Here is a 21,717-nt window from a genome sequence, read left to right on the forward strand (position 1 = left end):
AGCAGCTTGCTGCCTCAGGCTTTCAAGAGTTGGATAGTCCTGCTGCCCAAGGCACAGCTGTTCCCTAGTGGGTCCCCCTGGGCCTAAGAGCTCAACCTGTTAAGGGTGAATTTCCATTGGCTCAGTTCCCTCTGGGGCTGACAAGTCCCCTCCACGAGGAGAGGGGTCCTGAATCATTTGCTGTCCAGAAGCTTGTTCCCCACTCTTCTTGCCTTTTCTCTTGGAAGGTTGGGCCTTCTTCCAGGCTCAAGCACTTCTTTTTTCTGTGCTCTAGTCTTGACACACACAATCTCAGGGATGTCCAGCATGGCTGCATGGGTTATTAATTCTACCTCAGCCCATGCTTAGATCTCCAGGTTGTTTGCAAGCAGGCAGGCAGCTGGACATTTTGGAGAGACCACTACCTGTTTCAGGCCAGTAACCACCCTCCAGTCTAATGTTAGCATAGCCATGGCATGGTTAGTAGTAACACTGTCAGCGTTGGTGACTGGATATGACTTTCCAATCAGGTATTGCTCAGGGGAAACCAGTGTGCCTCTCGCCATGGTGACACTGGCACCTGTATCCCTCAGGCCTTCTATCCTAGTCCCATTTATCCAGGGGTATTGCAAATACTTCTTTAAGTTGGGAGGCCACACAGCTAAAATGACAAACTCGAATTCACCCTCAGTGACTAGAACTGCTTCAGTGTGAACCCTGATTTGCTCTGGGCACCCTGTTGATCCCATCTGGAGAGTGGCTACACCAGTACTAACTGGAGGAGGACTAGGGGGCTTCTTGTCAGGACAAGTAGCATCTCCAGTTAAGTGTCTCAACTTCTTACAGTTGAAACACGAGGCCTTCTGGGGATCAGTTTTTCCCTTTGTACCTACCATTGGACTGGGAGGTGATTTAGGATCCATCCCTCTGAGCAGGTCTTTTGGGCCCTTTTGAAGACTCTAGTTTTTTCGTCTTTGGGATTCTCATCCCCTTACCCTTGGGAAGGTTTGATAACCCCTTTCATTTGGTCACACCCAGTGGCTGTTTTGGTTACCCTTGTCTTGACCCACTGGTCTGCCTTCTTTCCCAATTCATGGGAAGAAATTAGACCTGGGTCTACCAGATGTTAATGCAACCTTTCATTAGTGCAATTACTTAAAATATGTTCTTTCATAAAAAAATTGTAAAGCCAATTGAAATCATGTGCAGTATTTCCAGTTAACCATCCATCTAGTGTCTTAACTGAGTAGTCTACGAAGTCAATCCAAGACTGGTTTTGGGATTTGTGAGCCCCCTGAATCTAATTTTATATTCCTCAGTTGTGAGTCCAAATCCCTCAATCAGAGTGCTCTTCATGAGGTCATAAGACCCAGCATCTGCCCCTGTAAGGGCAGGAGTCTGTCCCTGCAGTTACCAGTGAACAGTTCCCAAAGGAGAGGCCCCAGTGTGGCTTCTTCACTTTTCTCATTTCACAGGCCCTCTCAAAGGCTGTGAACCATTTGGTGATGTCATCACCTTCCTCAAATGTGGGTCTATCCCTTTGGGTATTTCAGTATCATAAGATTGCTCTCTGTCCTTATTATTTAAGTTGCTCCCACCATTGATGGGTGCTAGACCCATCCCTGCTCTTTCTTTTTCAGGAGCCAGGAGTCTGGTCTCTAGATCCAATCTTTTGGCCAACCTTACTAAAAGGTTGTTATCCTCATTGAGGCTGTCCTCAATGGGCTCAGAAGTACCGGGACCATCTGTGTGGGATCTAGGTGCTGTGAGAAGTATTCTTGGATTCAGGGGCACAGGGACCCTGATTTCCCTAGGATGTGAGGGGGTTAGAAGTTATCCTCATCCCCTCCATCCTCTTCCCCATCTGAGAGGTCTTCACCTTGTTCAGAGGGGTAGTCCTTAGCATACCCTGCCAACAGCTCTTGGAGCTTTTGTTCGGAGGGCTGGGACCCCATAGCAATGTTCTTGAGTTTACATAGAGACCTTAGCTCCCTAAATTCTAGATGGAGGTAAGGGGTGATATTGGGCTCTTCAACCATGTTCTCTATGTCATTTGTTATGGTTTCACTAACAGCTGGGTTCTTGTTAAGAGACATTCTAGAAAAAAGAATCTAAACCCTCTTACCCCTAACTATGGTAAGGTTTTAAAAAATCTAAAGGGACTTAATCAAGGCCCTAACAAGACCTTTAGGAATTTGAAAAGAATTGCCAATTCAAAAAATTCTGAATTGTAAAGGCAATTTAGGAGTACTGTTGTGTGATCAGGTGTTGACCAAAGCAGAAACAACAGTTGATGGACAGAATGCAGAACAATGTCATACATTCATCCCAGTACAGAGATCTGGGCCTAAATCCGTCGTTTTTTTGCTCACCATGCCACCCCAGTTTAGACCTGTCCATATGCAAAACAGTCTTGACCCTGTGCCTCATGGGAACAGTCCAGCCCGAATTGCCAAGCCAGGTCCTCCCTGTACCGGAAACAAGCATCCTAGGACCGGGTTCGGGGTTTCACCCCTCTTCAGCCAGTATAGTTTGATTCCAGTTGCATGGAGAGCACGGGACTCACGTCTGAGCATACCCGTCCCGTTGACCAAAGCAGTCCAACAAATGCAGGGTTGTAGACCCCACAGCTGATCCACGAATGTAGGAAGCTGGTTCTGTGCACACTTTACCTTACTTTGGTATAGTATATACAGAGTCCAGTGGATCCCCAAAGGCTTATAGAGTTTAAAGTACATAATACCTTACTCTCTATTTGTGGTAGGGTGGGCAAACAGAAAGGCGTTATCAGAGGGTAGTGTTAAGCATTTATTGTACACACTCAGGCAAGAAATGATTTCACACACTTAAAGACTGAACTCTGACCATTTTGTTTTGTATAAACAATTTATTTAGTTGTATTTTATTTCTAGAGCCAAGCAGGACCTGATACAGGTAAGTGTAATAGTACTTTGCAAGAATAATGCAGTTGAATGCAGTTGAATGCAGTTGATTGCAATTGGTTTGTTTCAATTGTTCAGAAACAGTTGGAATTACTTTTCAGTTACTTTGCAATTAGTTTGTGATTACTTTTTAGATTATTTTTCAGATTACTTTTTCTACTCAGTGTAATATGCCCAGATATCACACTGGGACAATTCCTAGATAAAGGGTAAGTAAGTCAGTTTTTGTAAACACTAAGGGCCTGATTCACAGAACTAACTTAAGACAAAATCCTAAACTTACTACCATTTTGGTATTCACAGAAGGCACTTACTCATTTCGGTATTCACAGAAGGCACTTACTCATTTCGGTATTCACAGAAGTTAGGAGTCCTAACTTTAGGACTCCTAAATGCCTTCTGTGAATACCCAAAGTCTTAAAGTTAGGATTTTTCTCAGTTTAGGAGTAGTAAAGTTAGGATTCCTAACTTTAGGACTCCTTAACTGAGAAAAGTCCTAACTTTAAGACTTTCGGTATTCACAGAAGGCATTTAGGAGTCCTAAAGTTAGGACTCCTAACTTCTGTGAATACCGAAATGAGTAAGTGCCTTCTGTGAATACCAAAATGGTAGTAAGTTTAGGATTTTGTCTTAAGTTAGTTCTGTGAATCGGGCCCACAGTTTCTTAGGGTCTCATACACTTTTCCAACTAAACATTTAGAACTTTTTTCACAGAAAAGCAGTCAATGCAATCCTATGGAAGGAAATGAAGTTATCGGTTTAAAGGTAAGTACTTGGTTGTAGGAGTTTTGGTTTCAGGGGTTAGAATAAGGGTTCCCCAGGGGGGTTAAGGATGCACTCAAAAAGCACCCTCAGCAGCACTAGGGCGGCCGGGTGCAGAGTGCTGAGGCCCAAAGTTATCCAATGGGATATAGGGGACCTCTGGTTGGTGGCTCACAGGCACGCCACTTGGATATGGTAGCAAAGCTCCTAGGGTTTAGGTCAGGGCAGGGGGATCCAAGATAGCATACAAGGTGCACCCACAGCGGCACAGGGGCGGCCGGGTGCAGGGTGCTGGATCAATGTTGGGAGCCCTCTTAGTTTCAATAGGGAAGATCCCGTCAGAACAAACACTGCAGGCTCAGGTACGAAGATCTTCTGGAGGCGACAACCATTTGGAGAGGTAAGTTGGGGTGTTGTGGGATGCCAGGACACCGTTGGTTGGGCAACCCAAGGCTGTCGGGTGTCGGGTACAGGGGTTTCTTTTGGCGTCTGGTTTTCCTTACCGGCTCTGGTCACGGTCAGGGGATCCTCCAGATAGGGGCTGCAGGCTTCATCGGAAGACTTGAGGTAGGTCAGGGATTACCAGATTCCAGGTCAGGATCGCCTGGGAGACCTACGGGCCTTGGGGGTTGTGTGCAGAGTGGTGCAGAGTCACAGATTTGGCTGGAGCCAGAGTCTGTTGGTGAGCAAATCCGGTGCTCAGAGGAGACAAAGTCTTGTTAGGGAAGGCAGGGCAGGTCCTCCAGGTTCTGGAGGGCTGCTGGCTGCAGGACACACTGGGATTCCACTGAGGCAGGTCGAGGTTGGGACAGGCTGGTAGGGTTGGGGCTAAGTCAGTTGGTGTCCTCTGTTTCTTCCTTCAGCACGGCTCTTCGGTCCTTCTAATTTCTGCTTGTCTGAGGAGGCAAGGTTCGGGGTTGTCCCTTAATACAAGATTTAGGGGTGTTTCAGGTGGGTACAGATTGGGACCAATGGGTCCCTTCCTTGGGGGGGCACACTCCCTATTATGGTACCTTCCAGTGGGAGGGAGGCATAAGCCTCACTCTGGTGGGCTGGGTCCCTCCATCTTCAAGATGGAGGGGACTGAGAGTTGTGCTTCGCCTCGCCTCCAATGCCTGAGGGGTAGGGTTGGCAAAGCTCCCATCCTATCTTGGTTTTCCCGCCGATTCTCCTGCCCAAAGTGGGGGTCAGAACCGGTGGGGGCCAGTTGCTAGGAGCAGCAACTGGCTGGCTCAGCTTACAAATGTGGCAAGACTTTGAAGCTTCCCCTTCGTGGATCATGCCCATCTTGGGGGAGAGGCTTGGCACCTCTACCCAGGATGTGCTTTGTTTCAGGACCCTGAGAGCAGGAGGCTCTCGGCCCAGTGGCCCAGAAACATGTCTGGGGATGGCAGCTGGCGAGTAGCCAGTCAGCCAAGACACTAGTGTTAGGTCGTTTTTCAGGGGGCATCTCTAAGATGCCCTCTGAGTGCATTTTGCATTAAATCCCATACTGGCATCAGTGTGGGTTTAATGTGCTGAGAATTTTGATATCAAACTTCCCAGATTTCAGTAAAGCCATTATGGTGCTGGGGAGTTCGAATTGACAAACTCCCAGACCATATACTCTTTATGGCTGTTACTGCACTTACAATGTCTAAGAATGGACTTAGACACTGTAGGGGTAAAGGGTTCATGCACCTGTACCCTCACCAGTGGTATAGTGCACTTGCTAGAGGGGTGGCTTACCTATACCAGAGGCAGTGGCTGTAGGTATGGCACACAGGGATGTGTGGCATGTCGACTCTTCACTTTTCTCTGTACCAAAACACGTATCCTGCAATGGCAGTGTGTGTGTGTGTATTAGGGTACAGGGCCTCTGGGGGTGGCACAATAGATGCTGCAACCCTTAGAGGCCTTCTCTGGTCACAGGGCCCTTGGTACCCATGGTACCTGTTACAAGGGACTTACATGTGGCCAGAGAGTTGCCAATTTGAGTTTGTATAAGTACAGTTTTAGGGAAAGAACACTGGGCACACTTAGTCAAAGAGCATCAACATCAGGTGAATCGTGGGACCAACCATGCATTAAGAGGCACTTTCCTACATCAGGCTAAATAAAATGGAAACTGTACTTAAAATGGAGCTTGTCCTGCATCTCTTTATCCACCACAAATCTTCTAAAGCAAGGGATTAAAATAGAATCATGAAGGGAAACGGTCAGAGTATTTATGACAAACCTGTAATACCTTCTAAACTAAGCGATCACTGAATTTTTTTTCCATAAGCGTCATCACCATAGCTTCGTGACACATTTAGTGAACAGAAGAATATGCTAGAAATGGGCATTTGATGGAATCAGAGTTCATTACGTGTTTCATTTTCAATGACACATACCTCATACTGAAATAAAAGAGGTCTATGCAATTGAAGACAGAGGATAATGACAGGTACAATAAGGGGATTGTCATTTTATGGGGTGTGCATACTATGTCTAGTCTGAACCGCACCTTGTACAGGAGTAGGGGGCACAAGGAGGTGGTGTTGCCTCCTTAAGGGGAGTGCATGGTTTGATCCTCACCTTTTACAGGCGTGAATGGCACAATAAGAATATTGCCACCTTCGGTGGGCCAACGGTTTGATCCTCACCCTGTACCGGAGTCAAGGGCACAACAAATAGAACTGCCGCCTTTGGATGCGGGGGTGGATGCAATATGTATCAAGTCTGGTCCTCACCCTGTACTGGAGTCAAAAGCACAATGTCAATATTGTCACCTTTGGACAGGGAACGATGTATCTAATCTGAGCCTCACCCCATAAAGGGCACAATAAACCATATTCTAGCTTAGCGTGGGTGTACGGTGTGAGCCGCACGCCATACAGGAGCCAAGGGCACAAGATATTGTCACCTTTTGGAGCGGGTGGATGCACAATGTATCTAATATGGTCCTCACCCCATAGAGGAGTAAAGACACAATAAGGATATTGCCACCTTCGGTGGGCTCACAGTTCGATCCTCTCACCGTAAAGGAGCGAAGGCCACAATAAATAGTATTCCACATTAACGGGGGAGGGGGTTGGTGCAATTGTCATTCTGTACAGAGAGCACATTAAAGATAATGTATGATGTGTCTAGTCTGATCCTCATCCCATGGGGCTGTAAATGGCACAATACAGATATTGCCACCTTGGTGGTGCACCGTCTGTCTAGTTCTTTAAATCCTCATGAGGGCAATCTTACAATATGATGGGACGCTGCAAGATGGTGGAAGTGAAAGAACAACAAAGGCCAACCCTTGGTTGTGTCTGATTGGATCTGGTACCCAGAAGGACCAGTCTGCATGCTGTAAACTGAACGTTCTGTGTTGTGCATGTTATTTAGCACACCCAATCACGTACATCAATGTTCTATTGTTCTACGGTATCTGTCAGGGACCAGAGAAGTCTGCCATTGCTAACTGAGAAGACACTATGCCTTCCCCTTTGTTAAATAAAAATACAAAATATATATACATGAAAACTCTTCAATGAGTCGTTGTTGTGCTTGAACCAATCGGCCAATTCATCTCATGTGAGACTGCAGAGATACTGGAGAAGTATCCATGGGTGGCGCTGATGACACAGGCACAGATATAGTCTGTGGACTGTCAGGACTCCTAGGTGAAGTCTCACTTCTGGACATCTGGAGATGGTGAACGTCAAGGCAAATGCTTAACATGCAAAGAATCTCGCTAAATGGATTTTCCAGGACGGTGAGAAGTCACCATGTGTTCTTTAGCAGTCATGACTTGCATTGGGTCAGCATCAAATGGAGCATCCGACTTGTGTTTACATCTTTGCCTTACGATTACTAGATCTCCATTCTTGAAAGTAATGTCCTGAGCACTTTGGCGTCTCTCTCCATTATGTTTGTAACAGGAATCATCTTGTCAAAGGTTATTTTGTTTAATTTCTCTCTTGATGGTCCATTGTGGCAATATGGTTTGTACGGCTCTCCCCAAACATCAGGGTAGCAGGACTTTCACCTGTAGTTGAAAGGGGAGTCGACCTGTCTCTAGTCCAGCACACTGAACGGTCTTCTTGACAGTGCTCATAAAATGATCGACAACACCGTTTGCTTGTGGCCAGAGAGGGGTGCTTATCTGTTGCTTTATGCTTAGATGAGTAAGAAAATCTTTGAATTCGCCACTGTTGAATGGTGGACCATTGTTAGACTTCAGAATTTAAGGAACATGCCACGTAACAAAAAAGCAATTGACAAGAAGTCTCCCACTAAAGGAAAACAGGAACACTCATCAATGACAACCATTAGGAGGTGTCCATTGTTAAGAGGTCAAAAGAAGTCCACAGCTATACTCACCCACATCTGCTTTGGAAGATCAGATATATTTAATGGATTTTGAGTTGTTTTGGGAGATAAGGAATTACACAAATGACAGGCGTTCATTCTCACTAAACGCTTTCATCAAGATGAGGAAACCAAACTCGGTCCCGAAGAGTTTGTTCGGTGGCAACGATTCCATGATGTTCTTTGTGTGTCGCTTCAATGACTTGCAGTCTCCGACATTTCGGTATAACAGTTCTCGAACCTCGACAGACAATTCCTTCTTTAGTAACGGAAAGTTCATCTCTAACATTCTTAAACTTCTGATATTGACCGTCATTAGTAAGAGGTCCATCTCTCTCTCAACGCTTCTGTAGGAACCACTCAGGGGCTGTAGGTAGTTTCCATCTTGTAGTTTATTTCCTCTGGCTACACAGTTTAGGTGCACGGCTGCCCCCACAGTAAGGCTTCAACAGCTTCCGCCTATTCAATCACATTCCAACATCCTACATCAAAAGCATAACTAAGCATTCCAAAACTGAATGGAATTACCTAGAACAGTCATAGTAACACAAGTAGTAAATACCAAAATACCACAGCTTCTCCCCCCATCTCTCTATGCTTCCTCTCTCTCTCTGCTTCCACCATCCTCTCTCCCTTTCTCTCCTCCCTCTCTTCCTCCCTCCCTTAAAGCCCCCTCCCACCTCCCACCCCTGCTGCAGTTACCCTCTGGAAGCTGGGAAATGCCCAGTGGAATAAAAGGCAAGTCCAGGCCCTGCTTGCTACGCCATCCCCTCCCCCCCACAAGGAGAAGAAGAGGGGCCCCTCCTAAGTAATACAAGTGTTCACCAGGGAGGGGCAGCAGCAGCCTCACCAGGGAAGGATTGTGTTTTAGGATCTGTACAAAGAGTGAAGGAGGCCTGAGGGAGTCAGGGCGCCTCATATTAAACATGTATTATAATACAAGAAGAGCTGTACACAGTATAATACCCCCTGGAGGTACAGACATTAGTAGCGGGGTACAATCTCAGCTGCCAAAGACGCGATCACCACAGAAGTCGGAAATACCCCCGGAGATCTGCTTCCTCCAAGAGACGTCACTTCCTGGGTTAAAGGTCACTTTTTTTGGAGTGGGATAATTGAGGGGACTGCATCAAGGGAACCAGGTACCAGGCCTGAAAGATGCAAAATGGAGCAGGATATTTCTGTAATTTCCTTATTATGAGTGATTAAGACGTCTCTCGTGTAGTATCTGGTACTAAAGCGCTTTAGGGTCCGAGCCACTGTCCTGCTTCCGGCGCAGGTCCTGGAGAGCAGTGTCTCTCTTCCAGGCCTGTGCGTAGCGCCCCGAGGCTCAGTGCGGAGTCAGAAGCGCTGTATGGAGTGCAATGAACTCCTCTGTCCGTGAAACTCCTTCACCGAACGCTCCTGTGAGACGTCGCTGCAGCACACTGGAGAGCCCTGTCCAGGGGGTGCAGAGGAGGTGAGGCCTGTCCAGGTGGGTGCAAGAGAGGTGAGGCCTGTCCAGGTGGTTGCAGAGTAGGTGAGGCCTGTCGACGTGGGTGCAAGGGAGGTTAGTCCCCTCCAGCGGGGTGCAGAGGAAGAGAGGCCTGTCCAGGGGGTGTAGAGAAGGTGAGGCCTGTCCAGGTGGGTGTAGAGGAGGTGAGGCCTGTCCAGGGGGTACAGAGGACGTGAGGCCTGTCCAGGTGGGTACATAGGACTTGAGGCCTGTCCTGTGCTTGGTTGTTGCAGAGCAGGTGAGGTCTGCCCTGTGCTTGAGGGTGCAGAGGAGGCGAGGTCTGCCCAGGGGGTGGCGAGGAGGCAAGGCCTGTCCAAGGGGTGGTGGAGAGGAGGAGAGGCCAGTCCGGGGGTGCCGAGGAGGTGAGACCTGTCCAGACCAGTGCAGAGCAGGTGAGGCTGTCCAGAGCAGTGCAGAGGAGGTGAGTCCTGTCCAGAAGTGTGCAGAAGAGGTGAGGTCTGTCAAGAGGTGTGCAGAGGAAGTGACGCATGTCCAGGGGAGTGCAGAGGAGGTAAGGCCAGTCCATGGGGTCCAGAGGAGATTAGGCCTGTCCTAACCAGAGGAGGTGCAGAATAGTTGAGGCCTGTCCAGGTTGTTCAGAGGAGGTAGCCCTGTCCAGGGGGGTGTCGAGGAGGTGAGACATGTCCATGGGGGTGCAGAGGATGAGATTCCTCTCCAGATGCAGAGGAGGTGACGCCTGTCCTGTGCTGGTGGGTGGGTACAAGATGAGGCTTGTCCAGGGGGTGCAGAAGAGGTGATGCATGTCCCAGCCGGTGCAAAGGAGGTGAGGCCTGTCCAGGGGGTACAGAGGAGGCATGGAACCTGTCCAGGGGGTGCAGAAGAGGCATAGGACCAGGCCGAGGGGTGCAGAGGAGGCGAGGCCTCCCCAGAGTGCTACAGAGGAGGCGAGGCCTTTACAGAGGGGTTGCAGAGGAGGTGAGGCCTGGCTAGGGGGTGGAGAGGAGGTGAGGCCTGTCCAGGTGGTGTACAGAGGAGGTGGGGCCTGTCCAGGGAGTACAAAGGAGGTGAGGCCTTTCCAGGTGGGGTACAGAGGAGGTGAGGCCTGTCCCGGGGGTGCAGAGGAGGTGAGGCCTGTCCAGGGAGGTGTAGAGGAAGTGAGGCCTGTCCATATGCAGTGGAGAGAAGGTGAGGCTTGTAGGGGGGTGCAGAGGAGGTGAGGCCTGTCCAGGGGAGCAGAGGAGGCATGCAGCCATTCCATGCGGTGCAGCGGAGGTGAGGCCTGTCCATGCGGTGCAGCGGAGGTGAGGCCTGTCCAGAGTGTGCAGAGGAGGTAAGGCCTGTCCAGTGGGTGCAGAGGAGGCATGAAGCCTGTCCAGGGGTGAGGAGGAAGTGAGACATCCTCAGAGTGGTGCAGAGGAGGTGAGGCTTGTCTCGGGGAGTACTGAGGAGGTGAGGCCTGTCCATGGGGGGTGCAGAGGAGGTGAAGCCTGTTCAGTGCTGAGGGGTGCTGAAGGGGTGAAGCCTGTTCTGGAGGTGCAGAGGAGGTAAGGCCTGTCAGGGGGAAAGCTGAGGAGGTGAGGCCTGCCCAGGGGAGTGCAGAGAATGTAAAGCCTGTCCGGGGGGCTCAGAGGAGGTGAGGCCTGTCCAGGGGGGGTGGAGAGGAGGTGAGGCCTGTCCAGTTGGTGCAGAGGAGGTGAGACCTGTCACGTGCTGGGGGGGAGTCAGAGGAAGTGAGGCCCGTGAATGGAGGTGTATAGGAGGTCAAGCCTGTCTAGGGGAGTGGAGAGGAGGTGAGGCGGTCTAGAGCAGTGCAGACGATGTAAGGACTGTCCAGAATGTGCAGAGGAGGCAAGGCCTGTCCGGGGCTGCTGGGGCGGTGCAGAGGAAATGAGGCCTGTCCAGGGGGTGTGTGTAGGAGTGTGGTAAATAATTTAATTACCGGGACTTAATTTGATACGGAAACATAATAAAAATAGCTCAGTAAATAAGAGGCAGGATCCGTGGTATTAGAGGTTCTAAATGGGCTTTATTCCAATGGTCGATTATAATCGGTTGCTCCAGGTTCCATCACCACGAAGGTTCAGGAAGTGAAGTACATACGTTATTGACAATCAATTACTTTTATACAATAGGCATTACAGTGAGGCCAATACAAGAGGCGTAACAATTGATAGTGGTGATAATATATTCATACGTAGCAAAAATAGGCGTAACTGGGAGTGATGAAAGAACGTCATCAGATGTGATGTCATAAGAGGGTGGTTACATGAAAGAATTTCGTAATGTCAGCAGAAATATTTGGCAGATATGCGCGCGCAGCAGTATGACGTGTGATTGACGTGCAACTAGGGGGTGAAGGGGACTTGATATTTAGCTCTACATGTGGCGACAGAAGTCTGGAGGGTCAAGTCAACCTAATCCCAAATCATATCTAACATCCTATGTTTAAAGAACTATGTTATCCAAAAGAGAGGTCTCTTAGAGTAGAATCTTATTCTATACTGACTATACTGACGGTTAGTGCGTGTACAAGCGTCTAAGTGTCTACACTAGATGCGAGGGCGGAATCTTCCATAGTAACAGGGCTATGAATTACTTGTATGAAGACAGAGAAGTCGGGCCTTTGCTTGGTAGCTGGAAGAATGTTTACTTAAGCTACTAGACAGGAATGCATTGGGCAGGGAGCGGAGCAGATAATTTTCGAAGGTGAAATACAGTTCTTGGCAGGCAGCAAGCTGATGTCAGGCTTCGTGAGCCGCGCAGAGAATGAGACAAAGTTCATGGTCACAGATGCAGGCTCGGACTGGAGCTTCAAAGACAGAAAGCAAGAAGAGTTCGATGACAGAATCAGGGCCTACTTGCCTGGACTGTAAAAATGGCATAAGTGAACCATATAAAGGCAGTGGCCTTTCGTACTTAGGAATGGAATATCCGGCCCATTCATGGCGGATCAACAGAGGACATGTTAACGGTGGACGCACATGTATTTGCGTCTTCATAACTGGAACTGGAGGGAACATACATGTACTTGTAACATGCACATAGAACCGTTGGGGTCCAAGATAGGGGACATAACTGACCAGAAAAATCCATATTTCCACATTCACTCCTTGTCCCCTACTTGCCCGTCAAGAGATATCAATCTTCATTAATCCATTGATCTGTTCATATAGCATCATTTGTTCTTCTTTCTTCTTCCGGGATCTTGAATGAAAATCTTGATGTGGAATGCACGATGTGGCACACAGACCACAAATCGCTGGTCCACATTGCAGGCATAAGCAGCAACTGAATAATATGAGAAGGCCAATACCTAGGAAGGATAGAACTCTCCATCCCCAGGCTGATATCACGCTCCAAAACCAACCGGACCAAGTCCAGGTGCCTGGATTCTGGTGTATCTGGCTTACAATCTTATGAAGGCGGGTTATGGCCTTATATACAGATGGCGAATTTTCTGGTATGAATATGCAACAGCTTGATCCGATGACCCTACAAGCTCCGCCCCTATCGGCCAGGATGACGTCAAGGACAAGACGATTTTGAAGCACAACAATCCGCATAGCAGACTGCTCTTCTGTTAAATTGCCTAAGGCGGAAATAGTTTCGTTCACTACTGCTTCAAGGGTTCTAGTCAATCTACGTATCAGCTTACTATTAGTAACGGTACCTATATAGGGAAAGAGACCTTTATTGAAATCTGTGTATTTTTCCCATGCCGTTTCAGTGTAATCGACTATTGGGAGATCTCTCCTTTCTCTATTGTGTACTAAATGAGTATTTCTGTGATAATCAGGAGGAGCTAGGAAAACAGGTGGCAAAAGGAATCCAATGTAGCAGGTACCATCCCAATCTAGAGGCAAACGTACATATGCCGTCTGACCACATATAAAATAGGAATGGCGGGAAGCTCTAAATGTAGACTTGCCTTGATCACTAAATTCTACTACAGTGGTGCATCTACTATGGCCCATATGTATGGAACCATTCTTTCTTACACATAATTCACCTTTTACTGGAAATATTGACATAGCGGGCAAAATTGGAGTAGCTTCGGATTCGACATTTAGGATCATAAGATTAAGCGTAAAATTACCTAATCCATATACTTCATTTTCTAGATCAGTTCCTGTTCTTTTGGGAAGTCCCTCCTTGTTAGGATAGCAGACCTTAAGTAAAACTAAATTCAAATGTCCCCATACCCAGTTATCTTGATAAACTGCAGAATTCGAATCCAGAGAATTAATTAGGCTAAACCATGCTCCACAGGAGCCGTTGTGTGTGAACGGGTATGGAAAAAGAGGTAGAATTCCTTTATAGTTCTGATGGGGAGGGAGTCGGCCACATATCCAACAATTTGTAGCATTGCTAACCTGATGGGAATGATGTAACATACTAATAAAAGTGTTATTGCGCAGCGCATATCTGTATGACAATTCAAGCGGAGGTAATTCACTAAAAGAATGTTCAGCAGTAACATTGTAAACATGTCTAGAAATAGGATAATATATGTGCAACAATATACTTGCAGTAATTATTAAAAGACTTGAGAAAAACAAAATTAATAACGTCACTATGCAATGACTACGCAGTGATTTACAGTACGCCTGTCGTTTCAACATTTTTCGGGTGCTTTCTCTATTCAGGTCCAAGGGATACATGTCAGAGACAATTCAACCGCTTCACCTTGGAGAGGACTTAAACAATCAAATTGCTCGACTGATTGGGCCTGAGCTTTAATTTATAAAGTTCGGAGTCACTTTTTTCCACAAAAGGAAGTTTTGAGTCAATGGGTGAAGACACACAAGGTGTGCTATTCACATCTGATTTCAGTCCATGAAATTTCTTGATATGACTTGAATGAATCCATCCTTTTCTGCCTTCGATCTTCACGGCTGTTCTTGTTGTGAGCAACACCAGCTGAGGTGACCTCCACCTAGGTTCCAGCTGCGTCTTTCGATCAAAGTTCCTCACGAGGACTAAGTCTCCCGGAACCACGTCATGGGGTTTCACCTCAGTGTTGTCAGGAAAAGCTGCAGCTACCTGTGAACGACAAGATTGTAGTGCAGACATCAAGGAAGCCAAGTAATCTGTCAGCATGTTACAGTCAATATCAGTTATTTTGCGTGGTATAGGCGTCCCCCACATATTTGGTGGTCTGCCGAAGATCACTTCATACGGGGATAGCCCTGTTCGAGAGTGTGCTACCATTCTTGTGTAAAAGAGTGCAACTGGTAATGCTACTACCCAGTCGACACCTTTCTCTCTGCATATTTTGGATAATCTTATTTTCAGAGTCTGATTATGTCTTTCTACGAGACCTGCTGCTTCGGGGTGTCGGACACAGTGGAATTTCCACTGATAGCCTAACAAAAGTGAAACGTGTTTCATTAATTCGGATGAGAACGGCTGGCCGTTATCTGAGTGAACAACACGTGGTAAACCGTATCGTGGGAAGAATTCTCGAACCAACTGTTTGGCAGTAGTCGGGGCAGTGTAATCTGAAACCGGGTATGCCTCCGTCCAACGGGAAAGAGCACACACAACTACGAGAACATATTTGAATCCTCTGCATCGTTCCATCTGGATATAATCCATCTGGAGGACTTCAAAAGGGTGATCAGGAGGCTGAAATCCACCCTGTTCTACGGGAACGCTTTTTCCTGGGTTGAACTGGCAACAGATCAGACAGGTACGAACCTTTTGTTTGGCTGCAGCTCGTAAATGCTTGTTGAACCAAATATGTTGAATGCTGTCTAGCATAGCTTTCTCTCCTAGATGCGCTGGACTATGGATAGTGTTAATAATGACTTGGACCATTGAATCAGGAAGGAACCACACAGACTTTTCCTTCATCAACCATCCTTGATCCGTTTGGATCCCTCCTAATTCCGTCCATTTCTTTATTTCTTCTGGTGTAGCATGTGTCTGTATATCAATTACGTCAAGAGTAGGATCTTTAACCGTCATACAATGTGTTGGCGTCGGGACTATTGTCTTTGTCATATCGGATGTTTGAGTTTGAGCAGTCTGTTTAGCTGTTCTATCAGCTAGATCATTGCCTTGAGAAATGATATCAGTAACTTTCGTATGTGCTTTGCATTTCATAATCGATATTGCAATGGGTAAATGTATTGCATCTAATAAGGCATGAATGAGGGGTCCGTGCTGAATGTGGGCACCGTGAGAAGTTAAATAACCTCTCTCTCGCCACAGCACGCCGAAGTCATGTACGACTCCGAATGCATAACGTGAATCAGTGTATATGTTGACTTTTTTATTTGTGGCTCGAATACAGGCTTGTGTCAGAGCGACGAGCTCTGCTGCTTGAGCGGACAAGGTATTTATGCAATTTGTTTCAATGATTTCAGTATCTGTTGTGACTGCGTAAGCGGCCACTAACTCTCCTGTACTTGTTCTCATACATGAACCATCTACATACAACGTCAGGTCTGGGTCTGACAATGGGACATCTGTCAAGTCTTGTCTGGGTTTCGTTGTGATTGTAATAACATCAATACAGTCATGGGCTAGTGGGTCTGTTCCATTTACAGGTAAAAGTGTGGCAGGATTCAATGTGTTACAACGTCTGATTTCTATATGTGGCTGAAACAGTGTTAGTTCATACCCTGTAAGTCTTGCTATAGTCAAATGTTGTGTTTGCGTTCGATTCACAAGAACCTCCACTGCATGTGGTACTTGTACTGTCAATGGATGTCCTAACACTATGGCATCGCTTTGTCTGATTGCTAAAGCTGTCGCTGCCACTGATTTTAGGCACGCAGGCAGAGCCTGAGCTACGGGATCTAATGTACTAGAAAAATAAGCACATGGTTTGTGTGATCCTGCTTGTTCCTGTGTGAGTACTGACAAGGCAGTACCTTCGCGTTCTGTAATAAAGAGTGTAAACTGTTTACTGTAACATGGTGTTGCTAAAACAGGTGCTTGGCATAGAGCTTTCTTTAAGCTTTCAAAAACTTGTGTATGTTCCTGAGTCCAAGGGAGAACAGTCGATGTGGCTGCCTCCTGTGTTGTCAACTGAATGAGTGGTTTTGCTAGAAATGCATACTGAGGAGTCCACTGTCTACAATATGAAGTGAGGCCTATAAAAGCCCGCACCTCCTTTTGTGTCTTGGGTATTGGCATGTTAGCTATTAACTGAATGCGGTCTGGTGTAAGCTGCCTTCCCTCCTTGGACAGCGAGTGACCAAGGTAAATAACTCGCTGGACACAGAATTGCAGCTTAGAAGGGGACACCTTGTGCCCCTTTTCGGCTAGAAATTGTAAAACTGTCAGTGATGCTTTTTCACATTCAGGTTCGCTTCGGGCGGTGATCAGCAGATCATCGACATATTGAAGCAAGGCAGTGTTAACTGGCATGTGGATGCTGTCGAGTTCTCGTTTCAGTGCTTGGCTATAGATGCTGGGGCTTTCTGTAAATCCTTGAGGTGCGCGTGAGAATTTGAAGCTACGTCCATTTAAACTAAATCCGAACAAATATTGGCTTTCCGGATCTATTGGGACGCTGAAAAAGGCATTTTTGAGATCAATTACAGTAAAGAATGTTGCTTCGGAATCAATAGCTGTCAGTAATGATGAGATATCGGGGACCACAGGGAATTGTGGCACAATACACTTATTTAATTCGCGCAGATCAACAACCAATCGATATATTGGCGGGGCCTTCGGATCTGTTCGTTTGAGAATCGGAATTATCGGTGAATTACATATATTGGAGTCGGTTTCTACAACCACTCCTTGGGCAATGAGTTCGTCAATGATTTGCAGTAAAGCCACTACAGCATCTGGTGGTAACTTGTATTGTCGCATTCGTGGTAGTACCACTCCTGCCTTTAGTGTGACTCGATATGGTGTAATATTCATACAACCAACATCAGTAGGGCCTTGTGCCCATAAATGTGTAGGTAAAGTCTGCAATCGGGGATCCATGTCTCTAGACACATAATGACCTTTAAAATCACGTAAAAACAATCTTACTCCTTCCGGAGAACAACATATTATAGCTCCTAGAGCCTTCAGTGTTTTTATTCCTAACAGGTTTTCTGGACATGATTTAGTAAGCAATAAATCTGTAGTTCGGGTCAAAGGTCCTATCGTAAGTGGAAGAGGTTGTGACACTTCATTAACAATAGGTTTTCCTGAAAAACCAAGGGAAATATTCTGTGAGCCTGAGAGGGGTGCCCCTGGAACTTCACTACGTTTTATGGTTGTTCGACTTGCCCCTGTATCGAGTAAAAATTTCCTGTCTTGGCCTAATAATTCACTATGTACATAAGGTCCTTCTTGATCTACAGGGATCTCGATAAGGGGTAAGTCAACTTCCCTCTCTAGGCTGGTTCATGCATATCGTTGATAATCAGGATAGTCATACTGTGCGGTCTGGTACAGTTGTCGTGTCGTGGTTTGCGTGGCAGCAACAGGCAGCGCTGGTGCAGCTGGCACAAACTGTATAGTCTGTTGTGGAGCTGGCATGGACTGTGCATGCTGCAAGGCTCCTTGTTCATTCTGATCCTGTCTAAGTGGCCGTGGTCTTTCTTTTGTAATGCCCGTGGCGATATTACGCTTCAGGACTGGACAATCGTGTACATGATGACCTAGTTGTTTACAATAGTTGCATGTCCCTTTTACAGGTCCCGCTAAATCGCCAGAATGTGTCGTACCCTTTTTATGTCCTTCAACTGGAACTGTCTGGGAGACTAGCATTTTCATTTTCGTGTCTTTCATGCGTCTTTGTTCATGATCTTGTTCCTCTCTAATTCTATTGTGATGATACTGTAACATTTGTAACATTTGTGATGGAGTGTTACCTTGCCAGGTACTCTCGAATTTTAATACTCTGTTCTTCACTTGGGGCAAGGAATTTTCAACTAATTTTGTCACAAACAGATGTGGGTATGATTCGCTACTTGCTTTTATACCACTATTTATACCAAAACATTTTTCAAATCGTGCATAGAAATCACTAGTGTCTTCATCTTGCTTTTGTTTACAGGCTGAAATTGCACCCCAGTCTTCCTTTTTCGTGGTTAATAAACGTGGCAGTACCTGTACTAGTAGACCTGGTAGTGCTTTAGTTTTGTCCCCAAGCCCCGAACCTGGACCTCGGGCCTTTTCTTCTGCTTCTAATGCTGTCCAATCTATCTTTTGGTCTCCTACCTCCCACTCTTTTTCCTTGAGTTTTTCATAAATGCCAGCAGGCATCAATACCTTTAATATTGTCATAATGTCGGGATAGGTATACTCTCCCATGAGTAACATGTCTTTAATTTCTCGGTGGAAACCCGCTGGGTCTTTGTCATGACTGGGTACCACTTTCTTCATTTCCAACAATTCTATTTTCGATATGGGCGTATATACATATACACGTTTAAACTCATTGTCCTCGCCCTTTATTGGGTGCACTTCTCGTAAGGGATTCTGTCTGTCCATGTAATACGTGGTTCTTTCCTTGATGGGCAGTGAGACATGTTCTGGGCATATAAAAAGAATGTACTGCTTTCTTGATTCTAGTATTTCTTTAATTAGCTTAGTACCTGAACCTCTCCATCTATTCGTGAGTAATTCGGTCAATATATCAGGTAAGGGACCAGGATCTGAATGTTGGCTTTTATATAGTATAAGAAGTTGTTGAATCATATAAATCCCAGCTAAACGCTGTTCATCTGGGGTGAGATTCAAAAATGTGTGTGCTACTGTGTCATCACTATACTTCCCGGGACTGTCAACCCAATGGACAGCTGACCTGGCTAATTCTTGTTCATCCATAGAATCGAGAAAATGATAACCCCTTCGTTCTCGGAGTAATTTATCTGCTGCTTGGAATGAATGCTCGTTAGACCTTATATTTATTATTGGTGTTTGAAATTTCCTGTTATTTTCTAGACACATCGGACGTATCGGATCAGTAAGACATCTAGTACTATTACAAGATCTTCTTCTACCTACATAGGCTATAGTTTCTGACTGTCCTGTGGGCAGTCCTGATGCTTCTTCCTCGCTTTGTTCGAACTGGTCTACCGCTAATCTTTCTTCGTGTAGGCGTTCTATTTCTTTACGGATCTTTCGGCACATGGCTATTATACAGTTTTGCTTATCATGTCTCCCTTCTGATATATTCTGGCTCCATCTGGTAAGAATCTGCATTGCTTCCGGGTCTACCCCCGGTCGGTCTTGATTTCTGATCACACAATTTATGAGGAAACGCAACAGTTCCCCCTGTATTTCCACTTTCTGGTATTCCATAGCTCTGTTAATACATTCAGAATCTCGCCCGGTTTGGACAAAATGATATATATTATCTAGATGTGCAGTCATTCCTGGTAATTTCCCTAAATACACTGCGGCTCGTCTGATACGTAATGATGCTAGGGTCATTTCGTCCTCTTTTCCGGGCACAGGGTCATATCTACAATCTATAAGAAGTTCCTTAAGCGTACGGGCATTTATGAGTTTGGGGGTACGTGAATGTGCTGACTCTTGAAAAGTAAGTTTATTTATTCTAGGTGGCGTAGAAAAGATATTGGTAGCACCTCCGGTAGCCCCATCTGGGGTATCGGGTGTGAAAGGATTCGTTGAACGTGATACAGCAACTATAGGCGTGGATACAGCTATAGAAGTAGCTGTAGGAACAGATGCAGAAACAGATGTACTTGCCGGAACTTGTGTCAGAACTTGTTGCTGTAGCGATACGGGTACTGGATCTTGGCGTTGAACCTCCCTGGCAGGCGGTCTATGTGGGGCGGGATGAGCATACTCGGGAGCTGCGTCATCTAAATATGAGGAAAGAAAAACATCTTCTGCGGTTCTAGGATGCCCCTTAGGATGTACCTTTATTGGAAATAATAGGGTTGGCAAGTCTTTTGGTATCCCTGGGGTAGCCTTAGGTAATCCTTCGGCCAGAAGGGGATACATACCATTCATAAGGGCATTTCTTTGTCTGTCTACTTGTTCTGATTTCACTCGTGCACCTTCTGCAATTAATAGATTTTCTCGGACTTCATTGGAATTCTCTTTACTCTTCTCTTCCTGTCTACGTGCTTTTTCTGTACGTCTATATGATTCTTTACGCCATAATTCAATGGCGTCTTTCTGTGATTGTCTAGCTTTCTTTTTCCATAATTCTTCCTCTACTTTCACGATGCACTCTGCATCCCAGGTCCCCGCTGCGGGCCACCTCTGACTTTCTGGTAATTCCTTAGTGTAGTCTACCCATAGATCAAGAAATAATATGGCGTCTAGGCCATGTTTATGATACATGCAGTACCCTGGAGTGTCCCTAGGAGGAATAGGAACAGCTTCTTCGAGTACCCCTTTTCTAGTTGTGATCTGTCTTAATTTCGAAAAGAGTGGCATATTGAGAACTGATCTGATACTTGATCTTGAACAAACTTAATACAGTAATCAAAATAATGAACAGTCATTCATACCACAATATGCAGAACGTACTAAAAAACATTTAACATTTAACATTTAACTGAGCAACAATAATGATGACGATCTAAAGAAAACTTAATCACTAAACATAATACTCGACTTGAACTGAATTATTCTGAATTTATATACTTGATATACTAGATATACTGCTAAACAGTACAGATACACTGCTGAAACAGTGCAGACCGGGTTTGTGTACCCAAACCCGTCTGGACCGGCACAACTTATGTGCACGCCAGAACGCCTCCCCAGTAATGGTACTCACCGGGTAGCTCGGAAACGGAAGGCCTCGGAAACTGAACTGAACTGAACTTGAACCGGACTGGACTCGATTTGAACACTTCGGAAACCGGACTTGACTTGGGACTTCGGAAACTGGTGGGCCTCTGTATACCTCGGATCTTGCTCTTTCAGCTAGGCTCTGGTCGGGATACTTCGCACTTCTCACCGCCTCGTCTGGGTGTTGATCGCAGCCTCAGTCGCCCCCGCTTGACCGGAGGGAGACACAGGAAATCCTGCTGGTACGCGTTATTGTCCGTCCAGCTGTGGCAGGAGACCGGGCCTGCAACGCACCGCCGGCGCGTGAGATGAGAAAGTGTCCCTATTCGGGCGCCATTCATGTGGTAAATAATTTAATTACCGGGACTTAATTTGATACGGAAACATAATAAAAATAGCTCAGTAAATAAGAGGCAGGATCCGTGGTATTAGAGGTTCTAAATGGGCTTTATTCCAATGGTCGATTATAATCGGTTGCTCCAGGTTCCATCACCACGAAGGTTCAGGAAGTGAAGTACA

At 46.2% G+C, this 21,717-nt stretch overlaps 1 protein-coding gene across 6 annotated transcripts in view; it reads left to right on the forward strand.

Moving 5' to 3' along the window:
• Positions 1-9,122: 9,122 nt before the first annotated feature.
• The window catches only part of LOC146847635 (uncharacterized), a 47,360-nt gene continuing 34,765 nt past the window's right edge, over positions 9,123-21,717 (forward strand). For 2 of the 6 annotated variants that reach the window (XR_014981140.1, XR_014981141.1), the window contains exon 1: positions 9,132-9,483. The gene's annotated coding sequence lies outside the window, so the exon portion shown is untranslated. Of the gene's footprint in view, positions 9,499-14,111; positions 15,158-21,717 lie in introns of those variants that run through there. The other 4 variants (XM_085651770.1, XM_085651772.1, XM_085651771.1 and 1 more) reach the window with 4 other exon arrangements.

The sequence above is a fragment of the Triturus cristatus genome, chromosome 4_1 (assembly GCF_964204655.1).
Source record: "Triturus cristatus chromosome 4_1, aTriCri1.1, whole genome shotgun sequence".
NCBI classification, from domain to species: Eukaryota; Metazoa; Chordata; class Amphibia; order Caudata; family Salamandridae; genus Triturus; species Triturus cristatus.